General features: G+C 31.0%; 1 long non-coding RNA gene across 1 annotated transcript; it reads left to right on the top strand.

Annotated features, from left to right (window-relative positions):
- The first annotated feature begins 1,640 nt into the window (after window positions 1–1,640).
- Window positions 1,641–3,412, top strand: LOC134282263 (uncharacterized). Its single transcript, XR_009995254.1, has 3 exons — window positions 1,641–1,706; window positions 2,949–3,070; window positions 3,365–3,412. It is a non-coding gene; the product is annotated as an uncharacterized LOC134282263 (long non-coding RNA).
- Window positions 3,413–10,768: the final 7,356 nt, after the last annotated feature.

Here is a 10,768-nt window from a genome sequence, read left to right as displayed (position 1 = left end):
ATATGTCATTGCGTTATGGTGCTGTAGAGTGCACAAGAACTTAGACTGTAACGCAGTAGAAATATGTTCATCTGAAACAGGAACAATTTTTCGACTTAGTTCAAAAATTGCCACATCATTACAAACTGGAAGTAATACCGTTTACGTTATGAATTGGTAAGTTTATTTGATTGTTTAGCTTACTAGGTTAACACATTACTGTGCGTCCGTATAAAAACTATATGCAGTATATCGCATATTAATGCCCCCCAGAAAAGCAATTATTATATATTTTGAAAAATTCTAAATTGTATATATTGTATGAGAAATTTAAAATAACAAATTTAAAATTATGACAGTTTCAAAGTAGGTTATGTACAATTTTGTTTTTATGATGTCACAAACAACTGTAAAGCAATTTTTATTCCCGGCGACTTTATTTCGCGATTTACTAGGGGTTAACTAGTTTAGTTCGCGACGATCAATTTTCGCGATCAAGCCTTTTTGAATCTGTTATCATTCTACATATAATATAAAAATATTGAGCTTGAACAGACCTGCGCTTGGTGGCTTTTGCTCATAATACTTACGTAATAAACGTCATTTTCTGTAGAAATCATAGAAATTGCAAACTTATGTCATTTATCTGACGCCATGGCTTAAGAAAATATTCCTTGATTTGAAGTCTGCTATATATCCCCCTGTTTTTGAAACATAATTATGTATTTCTCTGTCAAAGTTTTGCTTTAATGGCAAATATTGGTCATTACCACTTAAAGTCCTTCATTCAGGATTTATAGAAATTTTAAATACAGGTTATTCACAAGAAATGGGCGGATGGCTTTGCTCCTTAAAATAATCTCATGGTATCGTTTGTAAATTAATTTACTATACATATTATATAACAACAATTAAGTAGTACATGAATTTGAATACATGATACATGTATAAACCATAAACGCCATTGATCATTGGGTGATTTTGTAGTAATCAAAATATAGAAAAATACAGAAAATTCCCAAAAAGCATTTCAACTTTGTTTATACGCATTTTCCATTCACACAGAGCCCCTAATTGGTTCACTGAAAGAAATGAGAACATATAGTAATTTTATAATTATGTTATAAAATAATATTATTATATCTTAAGAATGTATTCTAAAAGTTTTAAAAATATTTATTATGTTTCATCAATACACACTGCTTCAAAATAATATTCTCGTATTATAAATCATTATTAAATTGTGAATCGATTAAGATAATTAATTTTACTTCAATGAATTAAAGTAGGACTCAAAGAGAGAGTTGAATGTACAATGTTAAGGCGAGTGAACCACATATATTAAACTTGTTTTGCTTTTTCCCAAATCCCTTAAAAAGATGCAAAAAGGGATAAATTGACCAGTCAAACAGTAAAACTTGTTAAAAACGCGTTTATAATAAATTCAATGTAACAGCAATAGGATTTGCATTCATTTTAGGTTATTGATCTTAATGGATACATGTTTAACAAATCTGATTATTAAAGAATTAAAATTTGTTTTTTCCTTAGTACTTTTCAATATACATCATGCTTCTTTGTATAAGGCAATCTCAACATCAATGAAATTTTTATAGGATATTTAATTAAATGCATTGCCTTTCAAAATTTTTACTTCCTACAGGAGCACGCATGCGGATGGGGATCCTACTTTAATCGACTAAAGCGTGAATGCGAATGCGTCATAGGTTTGTATGGTAACAGATTGATGAAAAGGGGTATTGTAAGCGCTTTATAGTTATAGATAGGTCAGGATAATATTACAACATTATCATAAGTGAGACAATCAGCTACTGTAATTTATTGATTTTATTTGTTTTACTTCATTGTTCTTATGTCCCTATGGATAATTTTTCATCACTGATATGGACACAAATGAAGGAAATTAGGAACTGCAGATGTAATGATAAATAGATTTAAGAAATAATGCTTGTTTTTTTTTAAGTGAATAAAATAAATAAGCGATAGAAAGGATTTTGCAGTGTTTATTGTTAGTTGGTATCTTTTGAATAACCATTAGAAGAGGTTTTGTCAGGTCAGTGGGTTATACACTGTGAGTATATAAAAATATCAACTGAAGGGGTGTTGCCAGTGTGGTTTTTGTGACAAGGTATGATGAATAATAAAATTATTCATCATACCCTTCAATTCATAAACCGATTAAACGAGTTTTGGTCTTGTGTTAAATTTTTGTATGATATTTTTCTTACAAATACTACCTCATAAATCTTTTTCTTATGTTAAATAAACGCCTAAAATTCTGATATATGTAATGCGATAAAAAAGATACTTTTCTTTAACAAAATAAAGTTAGAAAACATCAAATGTGATATAACACTTTAATTTTGGTTACATATTTTAAAAACATAAACATGAAACATATGGAGATTACGAATAGTATTCAAGATCAAAAGTCCATAAAGAATACAAAATAGGAGCAGAGCAAACATCAGAGGTAGGATCAGGTGCCATAGATAAGTGAGCATCATCTACCGACCGGTCACCTCCGCTGTGTGCACTTTGTCTGTCATAATCGGGATATAACAGGAAAATCCGTCTTCAATTCAGTGTATGTATAAATAACATACTAACAATAAGTATGAAAAACGTCAGTCAGGACTTTAATCGATGATAAATCGTATTTGCTGACGAAGTCATTGCATCTAGCATAGAACTTACGAAATAATGACTTTGAATGAGACTGCTGATATTCTTGTTTCATCAACCTGTTTGTCAATAATTTTAAAACCACGTTCAAGAAATTGTTCATACCTAGATCATGCTCTTGCGCATCGAATCAACTGCGATATTTAAACTCAGTATGCACGTGATGAAAGTATATTCCTGCATAAGAAAATTTCAAGTCATCGCGTTTATTATAGAGCTTGGTTTTTAGCAAAACTATTATTTGATCAATTCATTTAATTTAGATTGTGCACGTGACTGTGGAACTAGCACGCCCTCTCTTGGTGACAGTTTGCCTCAGACAGTAGTTTTAGGCGGTCAACAGTTTTCTACCCACTGTATGAACACAGCCGGTCACATCTGGACGGTAATTTAAAAAAGAAAATATTAATGAACTCATTTTCCTAAGAGTTAAATTTTTGCTTTATGCATGGTACATATAAAATTGAAGATGTCCCGTTACTTCATTTCTTCTACGATATGAATTATCAGAATGCGCAACAATACCACATTTCTTCATTCACAAAAACAATTACGTCCGACATAATATTTTTTTTCTCCAAAGAATAAAAATGACCCCTCAAAAATGTGTTAATTTATAATAAATTGAATTCTAATTTCCACGTTTTCCATTTTCGTCCTTTTTTTATTTTTCATTCAGATGATACAAAGGAGAGTTAACGGTTCTGTTGATTTCTACAGAGGATGGGCAGAGTACAAGACCGGATTCGGTGACGTAGATTCTGAATTCTGGATAGGTAAGCTGTTTTAGTCAAACAGCCGTCAAGTAGTAATCATTTAATGATTTCAACCTGTGATATACATACAGATTTATAAGACACACTGGATTATATCTTAATACTTATCGATAAATATTAATTATCTTTAAGGCAGGTCCACACTTTTACGGATCCGGTTTTAATTTTTTCCAAAAATGGGGGTATACATCTTCAAAAGACTGTTTTGTTAAAATTTTCTGGTCAACCATAATAAATTAGCTGTTTTTGTTAACATTAGATATAATTCTTAATAGTTTTAAAGAAAAAATGGCATCTTAACATTTCAAATTTTGAGAATTATAAAAAATAAAGATATTTTGAGATTTTTTTCTGAAAGACATGGACAGATTCAGCACCAATTTGGTAATGTTTTGCACCAAAGTTTTCAAATATTCTCTTGTCAAATGAATATTTTTGATCTATGTAAGTTTTATCATAAATTTGATGTGATTTGGTGCATAACTAAAAGAAATATGATATCATACTTTTTTATGTTCAATTTTGGCTGTTGAGTTTTAAGAGGTATGTGCGCTGAGACATGTTGTATGAAAATTAACCTGCAAAGATATGTCTTTTATGGGTGTTTTAGTAAGTTTAAGACTTGTTCAAGGTATTCCAATTGAAAAATTATCAGTTTGACAGAAATTTCTGAAAGTACGGACCTACCTTAATTCCAGACTAAAAGGTTAAGGATGAAATGACCTGTTCTTTAAAAAAAAAAAGACAATTTAAACTAAAGATGCATATCGATAATGCACACACTTAAAATGTAGAACTGGATACATAAGGGGCCATATTAATAATCCGTTCTACTTTTATTCACGCAATGTTCATGTAAATAATATTAAAAATACATAAGTTTATCATCACGCAGACACGTCTTACGTATTTTACCTTTATGTGTTTAAAAAAAAAAATATTGCTTTATTGTCGTGATTTACTTAACAACGCTGTACCGTAAATCTGGAAATTTTTACGTCGATTTTTTTTTGCGAATTCGGGTCAAAATGCTGTTGATTAATTTTTACGTTTCCAAATTTTGCGAATGACCAGTGCTTTGTTTACATTTTCTTATTGGTGATTTATTTTTAAGAAAAATATTTTTGCGAATGCAATGCACTCGCAAATTTGCTAAAAATTTATCTACAGCAAAAATTTCCAGATTTACGGTATTTATTTTACCTAATAAACAAGAACATCCAAACTTAGATAAAGAAATAGATACATTTTTACAGAAAGAATAGTTATGCTAACACCATCTTTAAGAAATGTTTGGCTGCCTTTCCCCTGTAAATATTGGTTAGATGGGTAGGTGAGTATTTTTTTTAAATTGCTTCTTGGGGGTTAAAAAAGAGTTTTGAGTCTGGCAGTTTTTAGCCAGTCGGTTGGGAGAGGACACCCAAACATTTTTTTATATGGCCTAATTACAATTACTAAAAAAATCAAAATGTGCTTGTGAAACACTGATACCCATGTATGGTAGATTTTGGCGAGGGTTAAAGTTTATCAAATATAAGTTATCTCCGAGATCTAGAGATATTAAAACAATTTGATACCCTTGAATGTGTCAATGAATATATTTCTTGAAATATGAAATACAAATACTAACCTAAACTTATGATCAGTATTTAAGTTTTTATGTTTGAAAGAAAATCAAAGGTCAAGGCGAAAGGATCAATATTGATGAACCCCCAGGGGAATGGGAAGAGATAAAAGCCCTCGTCGTTACTGTTCAAAAATTAAATTATAACCGGGGTTAATGTCAAATTTCGCAAAAGGGGATCATGGTCAAGGTCAATTTGTCAAATATATTGGTGCCCACCAAAAAGTCTTACCACAAGGAATACCATGTGAAATATGATTGATTGCATGTTGTTTGACGTCTCGTTCGAGAATCTTTACTCATACATATAATTCTAGTCATTTACTTAGCATTCAGGGCCATTGAGAAGTGAGAGTTGTTTATCGTGTCAACGCCTACCATGGCCTCGGTTTCATCCGCATGGAGTCAAATATAATACATTTTATATACACAGCGTTTGTGTATGGCGCTGTTAACGTAACCGCGGAACACACTAAACAACAATGCAAAGTCAAAAACATAGCGTCAAAAGCTTCTAAAAAAATACTATCCCTATACATTTTACACACTGTTTTTATCACTTGAGATTTATTTTTCTAACAATTTTTCTCGACTTTTAATTTTCTTTGTCAATGTCCTAATTTCTTTGAGCGCTTAACTGTCCTTTCACAAGATCAGTAACTCTGAAGCGCTTATGTCTTTCCATGACGTTCCAACTTTTTAATTTTTTGTTAAAAATCTTTGTTTAAAGATTGCCTTCGTCCGATACAGAGTCTCTGCCACTCATGATCAGAGATCGCCTGTAATATTCAAACACACATGCACGACTAGCTTTTAACTTATTTTCTTATTCCTTCAACAATTTTAGAGTTTACTTAGGATTTTTCCCGAGTATAACACAAAATTACATCGTTGTCAGCTGCTTTGTAATGTTCTACAACGACATCGTTTTTTTTTTTGTTTCAAATGAGGACTATACCTAAATTCACAGATTGATTGCTCTTCAAAGGCAAAATATTAAGCCATAATTTGGAATTTGTATCGATGTTACAGTTCTTAATTTAATCGTCTAGGATTATTTTCTTCGCTTTTTGATCAGATTATTTGCTCACGAATGATTGATTGCTTCACAACTTATTTGATAAAAGATAAATATATGAATGACATCCTTGATAATGATAAGATGTGAAAAAAAACAGCTCTTTGCAACTAAAAATGAAGAATAAAACATGCATGCTGTTCAAAATACGTTGGGCAATTAAAAGTTCAAGCATGTTAAAAATTAATGTTATGTTTCTATTTTCATTTTTTTTAAATTTATTTGCATTAAACGGGCATGGACACAGTTTCAACTGAATTTTTTCAAAACCTAATTTAATGTTTACAATTCTTAACTAAGACAATTCTAATGGTCAGCTAAAAGTTGAACACCATTCATTAATTTACAAAGGAGATACAGAACTTAAAATTCTTCACAATGTAAACTCGTGTCTTGTTTTTATTTACATATAGGAAATATAATTTATAGCAAAACGAGATTCAGCAAATCACTAGAAACTGTCTAATCGATATTAATTGAGAATTAACTTCTTGATAAAAGCGTATGCTTTGAGCGAACATATAGTAAAATTTTTTAACCTATGTTAACAAAAACATGGCACTGGCCCTGTTAACATTACACAGGTTTGGAGCTCTGAATCTGTTTTGTATCTCAAGAACTGAAAATAAAATTTTTGATGAACTTAGAAAAACCATTGTTAAATATTTGTTATCATAAAAAATAAACTGAAAATAAAATTTTTGATAAACTTAGAGAAACCATTGTTAAATATTTGTTATCATAAAAAATGGAAAAATAAATTGAAAATTTTCAGATGAAAGAGTTAACATGAGACTTTTAAAAAAATAATATAAGAGTATGAGTATAATATCATAATTTATTTCTGCTGTTATCATATTAAAAAAACGAACGTCTACCATTACTCAACAGAATTCTTAAGTTCAAAAGATTTCAGTCTCAAGATCGGTCATATGGATACAAAATACCTCGGTGTTAATTTGAAACAGTTGTATATTTACAACGGATATTTAAACCTGTGTCATGTACGGAGGAACAGAAGTGATAATAGATAAGAAAACAATTCTATTCGTCATCGGTATGGTGTTTCGGGCACTAGTTTGTAAAGGGTGGTAATTGAGGGTAGAGTGATTGTCAGATTCTTCATGGGCAACTTATATGCTAAATTACAGCCAAATTTATTGAATAGACGTAACTTTTAATTTTTGATGAAATGGTTTGAAACTCATAGTAAAGGATATATTATAGTAGCAAAGACAAGGTGACATCGTCAAAATAGCATGAACTCACACGCATGCACGAGCGCTTTGTTCTGTTTGGCTGAAACAAGATTCTCAATATCTTTCTTGTTTTTTGACGAAATACTTTGAAATTTTTGAAATAATCATACATTAGGAGGTTCTACAGCATGAAGTATTAAAATTTTCATGCAAATATGCGCATGCACGTGCGCTGCAATATGACTGGCTGGAACTTTAACTAGCCTAGTTTTCAATAAATGGGATGAAATTTAAAATGTGAATAGGTATAATGAATTCCTACATTCACTTTATTTTGTGAAGAATCATAGGGGAAATTTATTGGAAATGTAAATGTATGGAATTATATAGCGTAAGCATACTATGCCGAAATGGTGCACGGCTACCATATCTGAAGAAAATCCAACAACGCCCGCACACGGGAGCGAACTCACGACCCCGAGATTGTCAGTCAGACGCGCTACCAATTACGCCACACACACCGTTATCTGTAGAGTTGAACAATAATATATATAAACTTAGTTTCAAATATTTTACACTTAAGGATTTCCATCCCTAATGGGACCTAATTCCCTACCCTTAAATGTCGGTCAAGTACATAATACACTGATATTTCATTAAAGCATTTCATAGTGGAAAGGATTGCCCGCGAGAAAGTTTTAAAAATGTCATTAATTAAGCAGTAGTTAATTAACAAAGATTGCATTGAAGTCTATGGAGAAAAACGTTTCTTCAAAATAAAATTTCAAATAATTGAATATCAATGAATCCTGCGGTGGAAAGATGCATTGAAACATTAAAAATAGAAATGGCAATTGAAAACTTTAAAATTTTTTACCGGCTAAATTTTTTTTAATTGATTTTTTTTATTAATTAAAAAAGGGGAGATAACTCTTACCAGAACTCAAGGTCATAAATTAGGACACATCCCACTATACATACTAATAGTAATAAATGGGAAATATGTCTAAATAAACTGAGTATTCAATGCCTACATATCAGTTATGTATTCAATTTCACTGAATTTGTTCCTATTAGGGATTGAATACCTTAAGATTTAAAATAAACAAAATAATTCTTCTAAAATAGTTTCTTGCAACCCCCCTTCCTTCACTCAAATACTATTCTCTAAAACTATCTTTAGATTATACCTAACGTTCAAAAAATATTATGATGTACATGTTGCACAAAGTGACGTCATAATATAGTAGACAATTGTAACAGGTGATGAAACGTTGGGAATGGAGAAAATATTGCCGTTTTTATACAGTAACAACAGTCAGCATAATAATAACAATAGTGTTGTGTTTTGTGTGCACTATGCCTAAACAGTAGTCAGGGTTTGACACATAGTGCACTCGCCTCCGGCTCGTACACCATGTGCCAAACCCTGACTACTAATTAGGCATAGTGCACGCAAAACACCTTAAGATAATTTTCGGTCTTAAGACAGATCTTAGTCATAAGATAGTTTTGTGAAACGGGCCCCATATACAACTTGACATTCATTTAAAGCGAGGACCCAACACCTTCTATCAGTTAACAGATCATGTTGTTACCTGTAATTCATATTCGACTTAATATATTCCAAAACAGAAACACTGGAGTCTACCACTTCTATTTCATAGTTTTAAATATAGAAGCAAATGGTCAACAATGAATAATTCTGTGACGAACAGGATGACTGCGGCTTATTTATCATCATCTTACCTATAAAATGCTAATTTTCCTTCAATTTCAAATAGATTTACAACTGAAACATTATGTCTTAATGATATCTTTATGTTTTATTTATTTGCCTTAAACATAGGAAAAGATATAAGAAACATTTAATCATATCCAAGATTATTTCAAAATATGGTGATGCTTGAAACTCCGATTTCAATGGAAAATATCGTCTTCCCCCTTTTTTCAAGAGCTGGAATTATGGATAATTTATACTTCCAGATGAAACGTTACCAAAATGTTTATATTAAGTACATAAGTAGGGAAAAATGTTAATATCCAATAACCATACAATTCTAGCAGCACTTTTTAAACTATAGAATACGAATTTTGACAGAAACAAAATACACTGTACCAGTATATGCTTCGGCGTCGTGTTGAACTTTTGCATCTGTTTTTGCTACGAACGACAGAGGAAAGGCTGATCGGGATGTGAAAACACTGTCTGCTTTCATTATTCTTAGAAAAAATTGTAGATATTTTTTTAATATTCTATTTACAATTGTTTTCTCTATGATAAACACTATAAAAGCCAATCTTGTTAATTTCTTTTAATACATGTACCTGTGGAATGTATATTTCTCTGTTACAATACTTCTGAAAGATCAAATGTCAACCTGCACGTATATGAGTGGCGTATAAATACACTGAAGAAAAAAATAAATGTTTTGTTTAATTGTTTACTAAGTAATAAGATATTATATATCTTTTTACAACAAAAATAAAAAAAATGAATTATCGGATCAAAAGCAAGTCGCTAGCGCAACGCTGTCTACTTTCAGCGATGCCGAGAACTCCACTTCCGTAAATATCCTATGTGGAGCACAAGGAGAAATAAGCACAGCCACACACCATCATCTGATACAGACATCGCCCCTCAGTCATTATCATTCAATTTCGTAAGCAATTCAACTTCCTCTGCTATTTAACACCCACGTTAATTGGTTGCCTGACCAACTCCCGTTTCATCAACTACACTATTTCATTCAATATGGCACCGGAGAAGTAGCCCAGGGCCTATACACGTATTTGTGCCACCGACAATCAAAATCTAAGTCACATATTTACGTAAACAAAATTGCTTTGATTTAATTAAATATTCTTTTGTTGTTTTTTTCATAAACGTTGATATTTGACTAGAGTAACTAAACAATCGTTAAATTTGTTTCCTGTTTTATGTGACTATTTTTTATAGTAAAATTTGACGTCATTAGGCGGGACAAAGGAAAATAACAAGGAATGATTCGTGCACTTTAAATCTACTCATTTATATGGCACGACAAATTCACAAAAATGAGATAATCATAGTTTCACAATTAATAAACTAGGTTTATCGACTGTAAACTTTAGTTTACAAACCGTAAACTATAGTAAACGATTCGTTAAGTATAGTTTTCATCAGTAAAACTATAATTTTTATTTAATAGATTTTGTTGATAAACATATATTTACGTTCGTAAACTATAGTTTACAATCGTAAACTATAGTCAAGAATTATGAAACTATATTTATCAGATCATTAACTATAGATGACGGTTTGTAAAATATAGTTTACAAATTGTGAAAAACCGTATTTATCAGATAATCTGATGTTTTGCAATTGCAATGAACATGCTGTTGATGAGACAGTAATACCTGCATG

This window comes from Saccostrea cucullata, unplaced genomic scaffold, assembly GCF_032062105.1.
Source record: "Saccostrea cucullata isolate Sc308-1 unplaced genomic scaffold, CSIRO_AGI_Scuc_v1 ctg17764, whole genome shotgun sequence".
Taxonomy (NCBI): Eukaryota; Metazoa; Mollusca; class Bivalvia; order Ostreida; family Ostreidae; genus Saccostrea; species Saccostrea cuccullata.
This window is presented reverse-complemented; position numbering and strand designations above follow the sequence as displayed.